Raw genomic sequence first — 11,460 nt, forward strand, 5'->3', positions numbered from 1 at the left:
GGGCGCAGATGCAACACGAGCCCCGTGTTTCCCTGCTGTGCCTTTCCCTTCTCTGGGCCTCCTTTTACACTTGTGTTGTCAAAGCTCTTAGGAGTTGTCAGAACAATTTCCAGCTCCTGAATCCTTCTTTTAGTGTTTTAGAGGTTTTGTAAGCTGCTCCTACAACTCTTTAACCTTTTGGAGGGGCTTTCTGTGGTTTTCCATGCAAGCAGTGTTTGCATTCTCTTCTCAGTTCCTTATCTGGATATTACTGCTGTTTTTCTGAAGTTGTTTTCATATCCTCACAGTCTCCTGACTTGATGTTTATCCATGCTTTTTGGTTTTTAGTTTGAGCATCTGACTTAGGTTGCAGTGTAAGATGTAACCAAATTCTATCACCAGCTGTTGAAACCAGCTGGGGCAGGGTTCTTTATCTCTTCCATGACACATCCCTGATAACTCCCTCCAGGCCATATCTTCTGCTAATGGGCCACCAAGCCTCACTGCATGGCCCATCAAGTTACATCATCCCACCGGGAGATGCTCCGCCCAGGGGGAGGAACCGAGCGTTCCTGCCTGGCTCTAAGCTGAGGTTTGGAACAGCACAGGCAGCCCTGACCTCCTGGCTTCCCGGAGGACAAGAGCTCCATAAGCAGCACTGGACCTGCAGGGGAACACCAGACCCTTCTACAGGATCACGGCTTCAGCAGAGCCACATCCATCACTTCAGCAGGGCTGCAGCCACCATTTAATGGGGCTGCTCCCAGTGCCCTGCCTGGCAGGTGCCGGGCTGTGTCCTGACTCTGGCAGTGTCTCTGTACCCCTGCATTGATTTTAATTTTCCTCTTAATTTGTAGTTCTGACTTGGGATCTCTCCCTGCTTTGCTTTCAGACAAGTACAGCATCCCAGTGGGAATGGAAGGGCTTAGGCTTCTGGAGGGGATCTTCTTTTCTAGGAGATCTTGTCAAGGAAAGGGCAGAGCCCGGAGCCTTTTTTCCACCTCGTTCAATCCTCCCCATCTTTGGCATGGCCTGATTTATGTTTTGGACATCCCTGATTGTTGACCATGCAGTCAGACCACCTCTGCAATCAGACCCTTGCACAAATGAACAGGCAAGACACTGAAAATACATCTCAGTTCCCGGAGAGAACAACTGGCCTCATCTGTTCGGGACCTCAGCTTTCCACACCCACCCTGGGAAGTGATTTTATTCTGCCAAGATTAGCTGTGGAAGAAAATAACCCAACCATTGCACAGATGAAATATTTGATGACTCATTTTTGGTGACGCGCACATCCAGTTATGACCTCTGCCTCTACTCCTAAGCTCAGGAAGGCAAATACCACAGCAGAGATCAGCCATCAGATATTTTAACACGCTTGGAGGCTGCTGTCTCTGCTGAGAGTGTGCATGGCAGTAATGCCTCGTTTCTGGGGGTGCTTTCTGTCGAGTGCTGTTTCAGGTGCTCTCTCTGCAGCGAGGTTGGATGCTCTGTTGGATGCCCTGGTGTTCCTTGGCAAGTGCAGATTGCCTGGACCTCCCAGTCCCAGCCCTGACAGGCAGCAGGATGTGTTTGCCGAGAATCTGAAGTGGCAACTCAGCCACTCATCCATCTGAAACACCCCTGCTCCTCCTGAGGCGCCACAGCAGCCGTGGTTCTGTTTGGTGTTCCCCAGCTTGCTTCCCTCCTCAAAGCCAAGGGTTCAGCAGCAGCCACAGCCACACCCCAGCTCCTCCCTGGGAGCCTGGAGGCAGCGGAGGCAGGTGAGACAGGGAGGAGTTTGTGCCTCCAGCACAAGAGAAATCTGTGGGTTTGGAAGGTTCCAGGATGTCCTGGTTTGGGGAAGTCAGGCAGGTTCACACATCATGGCTTGTCACATCAGGTTGTGTCTTCTCTGAACGTAAGAACCCTGCTGTGCTTTCACCACCCCTGCTTTGCCAGGAAAACTGCTGAGCCCTGGCACGCCTAAACTGGGATCTTCACAGTGGATTAAGGGCCTGAGAGAGCAGCAGCCTCAGCTGTGGGGGAAGGACTGATCCACTCCTCAAGTCCCACCAGCTTCCTCCTCTGCAGAGTATTAGGAATATCCAAAGGGAAAAAAATCCCTGAACCCCCTGCTGATGGGGCAGAGACTACCCTGGGGTAACCCCTCAGCACCCAGGTGGCTGCACGACTCACTTCTCTGCTCCCCGCAGTATGAAACCAAGAAATTCACCAAAAGGAGACAGGTATCTTATAAAAAAAGAGTATCACACATGTTGTGCTTCAAAACAAACTTACTGGGCTGGGTTATGAAAGCTGGAGACCAGGCAGGGAAACAGTCGCTGCAGGGTGTCAGCAGTGCGTCCACCCCAAAACTGGGACAGGTTCTGCACCAGCCACTGCTGGCCTTGCCCACTGCCCTGCCCCAGTAGCCCTGTTTTGCTCATCAGAAAGGTCACAGCAACAAAGAATCACTTAGGCTGGAAAAGCCCTCTAAGACCATCCAGTCCAACCATTCCCCCAGCACTGCCAAGGCCACATCCACGTTTGTTGTTTGAATCCCTCCCCCACTGCCCTGGGTGGCAGTTCCAATGCCTGAACACCCTTTGGTGATGAGATTTTTCTTAATATCTGATCTAAACCTTCCCTGGTGCATCTTGAGGCCATTTCCTCTTGCTCTGCTGAGATCCCCTCTGCCCCTGGACCTGAGTGTCCACCTGCATTTGCAGCGACGGTTCCTGACCAGCATCTCTGTTCCTGGTGGCTCTGACTTCCCTGCTGGGAAACAAAGCCATTCCCAGCACGGGGAGGATGAAATCACCTCCAGAAGTCAACACCCTTTTAGATCCTGCTATAAAACAGGCCACGGGACACAGAGCCTCACCCGGAGCACTTCCTGTGCCACTGAAACTCCCCTGACCTCCTCCCCACAAGGGCTGTGAATTTGTACAAGGGCAGGTGGTGAAAGGACGAGGGGGAACGGTTTTAAATTATAAGAGGAGAGATTTGAAAGTTCTTCCCTGTGAGGGTGGGGAGGCCCTGGCAGAGGGTGCCCAGAGAAGCTGTGGCTACCCCTGGATCCCTGGAATTGTCCAAGGCCAGGTTGGACAGGAGCAGCCTGGGAGAGTGGAAGGTGTCCCTGCCCGTGGTAGGGGTGGAACAAGATGAGCTTTAAGCCCCTTCCAACCCAAACCATTCTATGATTCCATGAAATTTTCCAGGTTCTCCCTCCACCATGCAGGGCAGAGCTTCCTGAAGCTTCAAAACATATCAGTGGCATTGGGTGCAATTCCAGGGTCTCCTGGCTGTGGGCAGAACCCACTCCCCATCCTTCATCCTGCTCCCATTCCTTCCCATCCCAGCATGGACCAGGTGGCAAGAGGAATGAGGGCAGAAACTGGCCAGGGAAGGTCTTGTGGCACCATCCCTCGGCCTCATGTGGCTTTTTCCTTCTGAAAAGTGTGGACACAGCCCTGGCTGATGGAGGGGGAAGGCAGCTGGGGTCAGGCTCAGGCTCTCCAGGCTCCCCAGTGGGGATGAAGGGAGGCAGCAGGACCAGCCTGGCACAGAATCCACTCCTGTGCTACTGAGTCACCCTGGGAGAAACTCACGGGTAGGTAACGGGACCCAAGTGGGGAACAAGTGTCATTCCAGCTGTAATGAAAGTGCTTTAGTCCCAAAAAAACCCCAAACCCAGCTTTAAAAAGAAGCATGAGATGGATTCATTCCAGGATTACTCAAATACCTTGCTTTGGGGGAATATACTTCACTTCTCTTTTAACTTTAATATCACATTAGAGACTGCTTGCTGGGATAGTGGAGACTGTATCCTGAATACTTTATTGCCAGGCTCTGAGAGCTGGTGGAGTGTTTTGGATAATAGAAATGAATAATGTATCATGCATTCATTGCCTACCAGACTGATTTGTTTACTAATAATTTAGTTTAAAGTACATTATTGTTTTACTACTCACACACTGATTTACTTCCTAACGCCGACTAAACAGATCTCATTAAATTAGAATAATTTTTAACTCTAAAAATATATTGTTTACAATTTGCTCCTTAGAAGGCATTTGGTCTCAGCTGCATAAATTTGTCTCCAGGGTTATGTGTCCAAAGTGTTCTTGAAACCATCTCTGGGATATTTCCAGACTTTGTTTGGTACCCAGGGTTTATTCCAGCCCTCGTTGCTCAGCTCTTCGGCAGAGGAACTCAGTAAAAACAAGAGAGTCCATCATTAGCAGAGCCTCTACAAGACACTCCCACAGAGCAGGAGCCTGAGGCTCCATGGTGAGCTTTTCCCTGGAGTGACTCTTGTTCCTGGGAAGAGCAGCACGTGCATCATTCCATATTGCTGCTCACAGCTCTGCACTGCAGAACCACTCACACGTGGGTCCTTCAGCAGATTTTGCAACAATTTCTGTGTTTAAGAAATGTAGAAGCAGAATCTTCAGGCTTTGAAGCCTTTCTCTCTGGCTCAGCCTATGGAATGAATCCAAAGGCTACAGCTGAAGGAAGGGAATGAGGTTTAGGACTGTTGCTAATAACCCTTACGGCTCTTTGCAGCCATTTCACTGAAGCTCAGCTGACTTTGTAGTGATGCTATGAAGGAAAATCTCTCTTAGTCACAAGTTTCATTCCCTGCATGACCAAGGCTGCTAAACACACCCCTGATCCTTGCAGTCTTCCCACATTTTAGCTCCCTGGACCTGTGGAGGAAGGTGAATCAACTGGGGCTTTGCAGCATAAACCAGAGGAGACAGAAGAAGGGGACGATGCAGGAACACTCTTTGAAGATGCTGCAAAGAGAGAGACTGACTGTTTTCCATGTGTGTGGAGGGTAGGAAACCATTCATTTAAAACACTTCATGAAATATTCTCCTTACTCATTAAGAACTTTAAAAAAATATGTGTTGCAGGCAGTAGAGGACTGGAGGAGATTGGTGCAAACCCAGTGAATCCTTCATGGGAGGCTGCAAGAAGTGCCTGGACCAGCATCCATGGGGTGAGATGGGGCTGATGGTGAAAAGCTGGCTCAGCTCCAGATTTTTCCACAGCTTTTTCCCAAGCTTCTGCATTCCTGGCTGCGGAGTGCAGTTCTGGAGCTGTGGGGTGTGGGAGTGTCAGTGCCTTCAGAAACCTGGCTTCCAAAAGAAACAAATGTACTCTGGATTATTTATATCTTCCGTACTTACATTGGAGTAATTAAAATGGTGCTGGAAGAGGGTTCTGGATGGATTCACTGCTGGGGATGCTCAGCCTCCATCTGCTCCTACCTGAGCTCTGAGAGGGGGTTGGAGGAAGGGGAAGAGTCTGTGCTGTGTGGACAACTTTCATTCGAGGTGAATGGGGTCAAAGGATGTTTGCTGGAGGTGGGAAATTGCCTTTCAGCTGTTAATTTGTGACAAAGATGAACTGAGGTGTCACAAACCCTCAGAATGGACTCCCCAGCTAGACTTTGCAAATCCTCCAGAGAGAAAACCAGCACAAGATGTTGGGCTACAGAGAGACCAGAGCAGGCAACCTTCTTTTAACTTCAGACCTGGAGGAGATAACAGCATCAGAGCAAAGGGAAGCATCCCAACATTGCTCTCAGGGATAAGAGCTGGGAAGAGATTGCAGAGCTTACAGGATGAGAAAGAAATTAAACTGCAGCACACAAAACCCCAAAATCCCCGCTGCAGGCTCATCCACTCGGTGGAACCAATCTAATTTGTTGGATTCTTTATTCCCAAAGCCTCTTGAGACCTTGGAGTAACAGAAAGAAGCTCCCCAGAGTGAAAAGAAAGTTTCCAGCCCGGAGGAGCAAAAGGGATGTCATGTTTATTTAAGAAGAGAGAGGGGACAGGGACACAGGAGGAAATCCTGGGTGCCTCCAAGCCCTGCCAGGCAGAACCCAGAGGATAAGTGTTGTCAGAAGCTGGATTTTACTGGAACAGCTCTGATAACACCGAAGGAGGAGCCCTGCATGGTGGCTGTGGTTTGAAAGGTGTTGGTGCAAAGGTGAAGAGCTGGAACAGCCATTCCCAGCCTCTCCCTTACAGACAGCACAGGTCCCCTTTGGAGACATCATCCTGGTTTGCTTCAGGCAGCTGTGGAGGAGAAACAGCCCAGGGAACTCAGAGCCAAGGGCTGTGGTGCTTCCAGAGCCATGCAGATAAAGGAGGGATGTGCTGGAAAGTGGGAATGAGGTGGGCAGGAGGGAGCAGCCTGGAGGGAGTCACCCAGCCACCAGGAGTTTGCTTGTGGGCCAGCTGGTGTGGGAAAGCACTGAGAGAAAAATGCTCCAGGCTATGAAAATTATTTCCTTAAGATGCTGAGAAAACAGGCTGTCCATGGATCACAGAGGAAAGGGGCTGCTCAGGCACCAGCACATTTCCATGAACACTCCTGGGAGCTGCCGTGGACATTCCCTCAGTGCACAGAAGGGATCCACGTGCCTGCAGACACGTGTGATTGCACACGGCAAAGTGCTGCAGCTCCCAGGGAATGGGCAGAGCCTCAAGGGGATTATTCAGGATTTGTGACTGTCCTTTCTCAGAGCTCTGCGTCCCCTTGGCTGCACCTGAATCCAGCCCCACGTGTGCTGGAGATACGTGGTGTCCTGTTCCAAGCTTTGCCCAGTTGAATTTTGGATACCTCACAGCCTCTCTTGCACCCCTGGTTCAGCATCTGATCATCCTCAGCATGATTTTTTTTCCCCTTCTGTCTAATGAGGATTCCCCTGGTCCCACTTGGGGACTCTCACTTGCCCTCCACAAACCTCTGGGAAGAGCTGCCTCATCCCCCTCCTGTCAGGCCATTGCAGGTTATGATGAGACCTCAGCTTCACCTTCTCTTCTTCAGGGTGAACAGACCCAGCCCCCTCAGCCTCTCCATCCCTGACCATTTTGTTCTCCATCCCTGACCATTTTGTTCTCCATCCCTGACCATTTTGATGGCTGGACCCACTGGCCTTGCTGGGAACCAAGAGGGCAAGGATCCCTTTCCTTGCCACGCTGCCACCCTCACTAACACCTTTTGCAGGGGCTCATTTATCCATTTGCAGTGTCCATTTATCCCTCACTTGTCCACCAGCATACCCAGGACCTTTTCCTCCAAATCTTTCCCTGGTTCCAGCAGTGTCAGCTCCTGGTGTTCTTCCCAGGATTTTGCTTTTGTATTTATTGACCTTTGTAAGGCTCCTAGCAGCCCATTCCTGCAGCTGCCCAGGTCCCCATGGCCAGCAGCCCTGTCCTCAGGGTCCCCACCGAGCCCCCAAAGTGTGGGGAAGCTGCTCAAAGTCTGTGCTGCCGAGCTGAGCGGTTTTATTCTGAAACAGCTACAAGAATATTGCTCTGTTTCCATACAATTTAAAACAGAAATTAATAAGATTGTTTTTAATTGAAACCGAGTCGGCATTCTGTGCTCCAAACTCTGCGCAAACCAAAATTTCTGATGCCTGACCTGCTCATGTATCTAAATCTGCTTTCCCTCATTCAGATGAGAGCTGCTCACATTAATACATTATTCAGTGATTCAGCCCTTCTGTCCATGAGCCAAACCCATTTTTTCAAATGTATTCATCACTCCCTCCTGTTTGTTGACTTGTTATGTGAAGGACATTCAGCCTGGCTGGAGGATTTGGGCACATTTTGCTTTGTTTGCCAAAGAGAAGGTGCCAAATTTTACTCAGGGCATGGCTGAGACCCTCTGAGGTCAGTCCCACCCTGACATGACCCTGTCCCATGTCACTGCCAGGGAGGATAGAGCCCTCAGGAATTCCTGAGCGTGGCCTCAGCCTTTGTTGTCCATGCGCTGGCAGAGCTAGACTGGAGAAAATCTTGGATTGTGTTTCCACTATATTGGCATCAGACTCCTTCATTCAGCCATTGATGTGTTTTTCCCTTATATGAGGATCCTACAATGATATTTTAGAAACTTTTGAAATGCTATTTTTAAAAATTTGGGTCAGGAAATGCTGAGGATTTGCCCTCTCTCACAGAAAGATAAGCAGTAATGTGCAAAAGGAAAATAATCACATTTCCTTTGAATGGAAATGTCCTTTCTGGGTCCTCTGGGACATCTACAGATCTGGTACCCCTGGGGGCATCAGGGCAGGCCCCCATCCCACAGGCTGGAGCCTCTCTCCCAAAGAACATCTGGATCCCACCTCTGGCAGCAAGGGATGTGCACACCCCGAGCCCCATCCACCTCACACGACCCCAGTCGATGTCCCCCATTAGAGAGCCACTGAAGTGGAAGCAATTTGGCTGTGAGTTGTTGCTGGAGGTCTGCTCTCCTTCCTGCCTGGGGCTGCAAAGGCGCTCAGGGTGAAAGATTTACAGTGTTTTGGAGAGACAGGGTTATCCTTCATGAGATGGGAACAGTGACAAGCTGGGTTGTTTCATCTTCATTCCCCTCCTGAAATGCCTCTTGATTCATTACACTTTGTCCTTCCCATTGCTGTAATGAAATAAAAATGTTTATGTTGATATATAAAGATAGCAACATTGATTTTCCTTTCTGCAGTAGATTTGATTACTATCAAGCTTCCAAAGCCTTCCTGAGGTCTTCTTTTATTTTATTGCAACACCTTTTCAAGCTCACAGCTTTTTCCTAATTGTGTTTTGTGCTGAGAGAAGCATGTGGAAGGACTGGGGAGGGATGCAGGTGAGCTCTCAGAGGGGCCCTTTCAGCACATTAAGATGTTGAGATGCTCTGATTTCACCAAGACGCTGCTCGGCAAATTCCATATTTGCAAAGACTGGAGATGAAATTATAAATATGAGACTGCAAGCAAAGTTATTTCAGATTTATTATTGCTGCTTCTGGATTTTCATTTTGTCTCCGATCCCTGGGGCTTTTAGATGTTTACCAATATTTTGACACTATTTGTATTCCTGTCTCAGTGTAGGATACCTCTGATGTGCTCGTAGGAAGGGATGAGCAGGTGTGGGGAAAACCTTCAGGTGCCTTAAATACGATCAAAACCAGAGCCTGATTTAAAATTTAGACATGTTTGTGTCTCTGTGTTAAACTAAAAGAGGAAATTCCAGCCTGGAAATCTCTGGGAGAGCAGAAAGAATTGACATTTGCAGCTGAATTTCACACCTCAGTCTCCTGAGGTTCCTTCTCCACCCCCGCTCTGCCCTGTGCCACGGGGGAGAGCAGAGGCTGAGGCTGTGCTGGTGCAATATTTCCAATCCCGAGATGCAAAAAGCACTGGAAACTTTAACAGTGCCTGTGCTGTTCCAGAGCAGGACACAGAAATCACCCCGAGGCTACCGGGACAATCCCCTGCACAGCTGCTCTGGTTCCAGTGCTAAGCTGGTCCTACAGCAAAGCCTGCCTTGTTCAGCTGCTTAGAGTTATTGATTACTGAGGCAGAAGGTTCATTATTCTGGAATCCATGGGAAGGCTGCTTGTTTCCATTTATTTCCTAACGACCAGCGTTCCCCAATTAATCTTGGCTTTGTTATGAATTCGGGAAAGATTCCTCGTAACCACTGAAGGAATTGATTTTTCGGGTTTCGATGTGTTTCTGTTCAGCACAACTTCACCATTTCCTTGTTTGCCTCAAAGAAAAAAAAGGGATATACATGAATCTGGAGCAGGCTTTTCCCTCCAGGTGTTCATTTAGTGGTTTAAAGATCAGCTTCCAACAGTGCCTGGAAGCACATGTTTGAATAAGGCTGGATTCAAAATGCTTGTGGAATTCAGCCGCTTCCTCAATGAGCTTTCTGGAAAGATCCTGGAGGAGTCTTCCCAACCCACCAGCACAGAATGTTAAATGTGCACAGACATGGGACTGATAGCCAGACATCTTTCTTAGGAATCCTGTAATTCTTCCATGGCCCTATAGTAGGAATTCCACAAGTTTCTCCTAAAATCCTTTTGTTTTCCAAAAACCACTCACTGGAAATGAAATCTCACCAAGCCAGCAGATGTTTTCAGATTATTTCCATTCAAAGGAAAGATGAGTATTTTCTTTTTGTACATTATTGTTTATTTTTCTGTGAAAGGGCAAATCTTGGCCATTTCCTGACTCAGAATTTTTAAAGTAGCATTTTAAAACTGCCTAAAATATTATTACAAGATATTTAGACAAGGGGAAAATGCTTTAATGGCTCAATGAAGGATTCTAATGCTAATAAAGGGGAATCACAATCCAAGATTTTCTTCAGAGAGTCGTTCAGTCTCTTTTCAGATGGTTGACTTGGAGATTTTCCTGAATCCTTTCTGAGCCTTGAATTTATTTTCCTACTTCTAATGTAAAAGCTGTTAAAGGGGCATGAGAATGGTGAAGGGAAGCCCACGAGGAGCCTCTGAGGGCACTTGGTCTGTTCAGCTGGAGCAGAGGACACTGAGGTCAGACTTCACTGCTCTGTTCTGTGACAGGGACAGCACCCAGGGAAGGGCTGGAGCTCTGCCAGGGGAGGGTCAGGCTGGGTATCAGGGAAAGAAAGGTTCTTCCCCCAGAGGGTGCTGGGCACTGCCCAGGCTCCCCAGGGAATGGGCACGGCCCCGAGGCTGCCAGAGCTCCAGGAGCGTTTGGACAGCGCTGCCAGGGATGCCCAGGCTGGGGTTGTTGGGGTGTCTGTGCAGGGCCCGGAGCTGGGCTGGGTGATCCTTGTGGCTCCCTTCCAGCTCAGGATATTCCAGGATTCTATGACCTCAATTGCCATGATCACGCAGCCCAGTTCCTTGCTCCTCCTTTCAGTTAATGAATGTATTGAGTGTGATTCCTCACCCCACATATGCTCTGAACCTGAGCTGTTCAACCACAAGAGGCACAAGGAAGTGACGATGTGACCCTAAACCCTCCCACATGCTCAGGCTGAGTGGCTGCACTGCAGGACCAAAGAACAACCCTGAGCTGGAGCTTGAAAAATGTCAGACATGAAGTCACAGAATTCCAGAATGGTTTGGGTTGGAGGGGACCCTTAAAGCCCATCCAGCCCCACCCCTGCCATGGGCAAGGACACCTTCCACTGTCCCAGGCTGCTCCAAGCCCCGTCCAACCTGGCCTTGGACACTGCCAGGGATCCAGGGGCAGCCACAGCTTCTCTGGGCACCCTGTGCCAGGGCCTCCCCACCCTCATAGGGAACAACTTTCTGGGGATATCTAACCTAAATTTCTCCTCTTTCAGTTTGATCCCATCCCCCCTCGTCCTGTCCCCACAGCTCCTGAGGAAGAGTCGCTCTCCTGCTTCCCTGCAGCCCCTTCACACACTGGGAAGGTGCTGGGAGGTCTCCACACAACCTTCTCTTCTCCAGGCCGAGCAGCCCCAGCTCTCTCAGCCTGTCTCCAGAGAGGGGTGCACACCTGAGGGGGGCTCTGAGCAGTTCCACACCTGCTGACAGGCAGGATTTTTACTACTGGGGCTTTAGTGAGATAAATGCTGGTGTCTCTTGGCTACTTCCCCCCCCCCCGAGACCCACTGGGGGAGGTGACAATCTCAAATTTCAACTCAAGAATGACGCCTTCACCAGCCTAACCCTGAGCTACAC

This window comes from Corvus moneduloides, chromosome 17 (genome assembly GCF_009650955.1).
Source record: "Corvus moneduloides isolate bCorMon1 chromosome 17, bCorMon1.pri, whole genome shotgun sequence".
Classification (NCBI taxonomy): domain Eukaryota; kingdom Metazoa; phylum Chordata; class Aves; order Passeriformes; family Corvidae; genus Corvus; species Corvus moneduloides.